Source organism: Sinocyclocheilus grahami, unplaced genomic scaffold (assembly GCF_001515645.1).
Source record: "Sinocyclocheilus grahami isolate Dianchi unplaced genomic scaffold, SAMN03320097.WGS_v1.1 scaffold81.1, whole genome shotgun sequence".
Classification (NCBI taxonomy): domain Eukaryota; kingdom Metazoa; phylum Chordata; class Actinopteri; order Cypriniformes; family Cyprinidae; genus Sinocyclocheilus; species Sinocyclocheilus grahami.
This window is the reverse complement of record NW_015505260.1, coordinates 1,040,807-1,043,679: the sequence shown is the minus strand read 5'-3', so window position 1 is coordinate 1,043,679 and position 2,873 is coordinate 1,040,807.

Genomic DNA, 2,873 nt, shown 5'->3' with positions numbered 1-2,873 from the left:
TATAATGACTTTTAATTGGAATATGAAACATTGTTTACATTCATGAGTGCACGGATCTGGATTTTTACAATAATAATAATAAAAACAAACTACACATCAAATATCATCCTTTGCATTTCATAAATATGCATAATATACATAATTCATGAGTATAACGGCGCCTGACGTCACAAAGGAGTTGCATGAATAATACTTGACGCATGTCAATCAAATTAACAAAGTGTATCAGACCAACGTGGACCTCAGGAGGAAAAGGAACGGTAATGCTTGGATTCAAACTCCTGACACCCGTGCGGTAAAGACAAATACACGTTTTAAAGCCCTGCCAGCAGGCTGACTTTAAGAAACTTTAAGATGTAACTTGAAGAACGCGAAGAATGTTTTAATTTCCGCAACAAAACGAATGCGCGCGCAACGCCTGTGTTGCGCATTCTAAGACGTGCGTTCATGTTTGAAAGATTTAAACATAAATGAATATGTCTCCGGGAGATGGAAAGCTTATCATACATTTTACACCCAGAGTTCATCTCTGAGATACCCAACAACACGCCGCTCACCAAACTCGGCGCGCGGGCACGAGAGGACGGTTTCAAGCTCCCCTCTCTGTGAATTGATTCTACTATGAGCCTACCCGAATCGGAGCGACAAAACACCGAGGTAGACGCACACAAATATAAACTTTTAATCGTTCAAACATCGCCCTTACACGCACTCTGATCGCTCGGATATGTATTTATGAATGTGTCTCGTGCGTATTTTGTTTCACAAAACAAATCCTGACGTAATTAACGCCGATTTTCCCTCCGCATGTCTTTCTCCACATAGTCGCTCCCCCTTCGTCGGAAATGGAACAGTCCACAATTTATTCCAGGGAAAGACTGACAGTTTTTTGGGTCATGAAGCAGCTGTTTAAGTCAGCAGCCGTTCCCCCCTCCGCTAGAATAAGAAATTAGTCCATTTTAAAGTAAATAACTAAACCCCGAAGCTGATAAGGGAGCGTTATAAAATACTGTGCCGTTCTGATTATACGGAGAGAATGGACTTAGGATAAAGACGCAATAAATGAATGTTCCTGTCCCATCATATTATGGAAATGTGAGATCTAAATATTTTGGATCATAAACGGAGGGGAACAATAGATGCTAAGGCCTAGACAATGAAATAGAGAGTTACACTATCATCAGCTCAATAAAACAAACCTTCTGGGTATGACAGGGATTTTAAATGTGGGTAACCTATGAATTCCTATAATTTACTGAATGGTTGACCTTTTGTAAGCTGTTATGTTCTTTCGTATGTAATAACATTTGAGGCGCCATATATTTGTGAATTGCGTCATCTTTAACCCAGATGACTTTCATTTAACCTGGGCTGGTTTCTCAGAGGAGCTCAAGAAATAAGGAGAAATCAAATGATAAAATAATTGACGGTACAAAAATCAAACAAAAACTCAGTACGAGATAGAATACTGTATTAATAACTAATTTTTATGAAGTAATACTGTCCAACAGCGACACCAGTGGATGAAGGCAGCATCTCTTCTTGTCCTCTCATAGAGCTACAACTTTCAGTTATAGGGTTTACAGTAAGATACAGCTATTGAAAAATCATGTTAGGAGACAAAACTTCCACAATTTGCTGATCACACTGTCAATGCACGCACACACACACAAACACAAAATGAAATTCAAATGATGTTAATAAAAACAGAAACAAAAGAAAAAAATATTAGGCACTAAAGACTTTTGTGATTTGATATTAATAAAAATTGTTAATATAATCATATAAATAAAATAAATGTACAAATAATACATTTAAATAATATATTAAATAAATAATAAAATATATTTGTCTATATACTTGTCTATATATATCCATATACCCTATGCATATGCCTTTTATATGGAAACCATATGAATATCAAGACACTATGGAAGCCCATTTCTGCCACTGAATAAAAAATAAAAAAGGTAATTTCGACTTTTTATCTCACAATTCTGACTTTTTTTTCTCAGAATTCCGTGATATAAACTCACAATATTTTTTTTACTCTATTTTTAGTCATTTAGCAGACGCTTTTATCCAAAGCGACTTACAAATAAGAAAAAGTAATTAAAAATAAAGCTAAAACTCTATAAATACTATATACACATTTAAGAAAATAAAAATAAATTAAATAAAAATGACAAATGCATACAACATTTCAAAACTAAACATTTAAATGAAAACAAAAAAATAAAGCTAAAAACAATTCAAAATAATAATATATAATTATAATAATATATAATATAATAATAATATAATAATGATTCTAACATAACACTAAGCCAAACACCAAAAAACAACTACATATGTGTATGTACAGCCACACACATATACATATACATGTACAGATATATAAATACATTCAATATATATATATTATTTCATTTCCAATTTGTATGTTGAAGTACTGAAATAACTCAAATGAAATAAAACTAAAACTTAATAAAAAACCTATATAGACATAATAAAAAAACTAATAAAATGACAACATTACTACAACTGTAACTAAAACTAAAATAGATAACTAATACAAATCAAACTACATTAGTTTATCAGTAATTCTAAAAAAATAAAACTGAGCCAAACACACATGCTAAAATAACAACAACTTACTGACACATAGTAAGAAATTGTTATAAAAAACTGAAACAGAAGTGAAACAAGTAAGTTAGTAGGAAAGAGGAGAAATAAAAAGCGATATTTATCCTTTGCTGGTGTCCCTGCCCGGTGGAGTCGCACGGTAGAGTCGATGGTCTTTACACTCTTTGGTCTTGCGAATTATAAAGTTTCAAACAATTGCGAGTTATAAAGTCAGAATGGCGAGATAT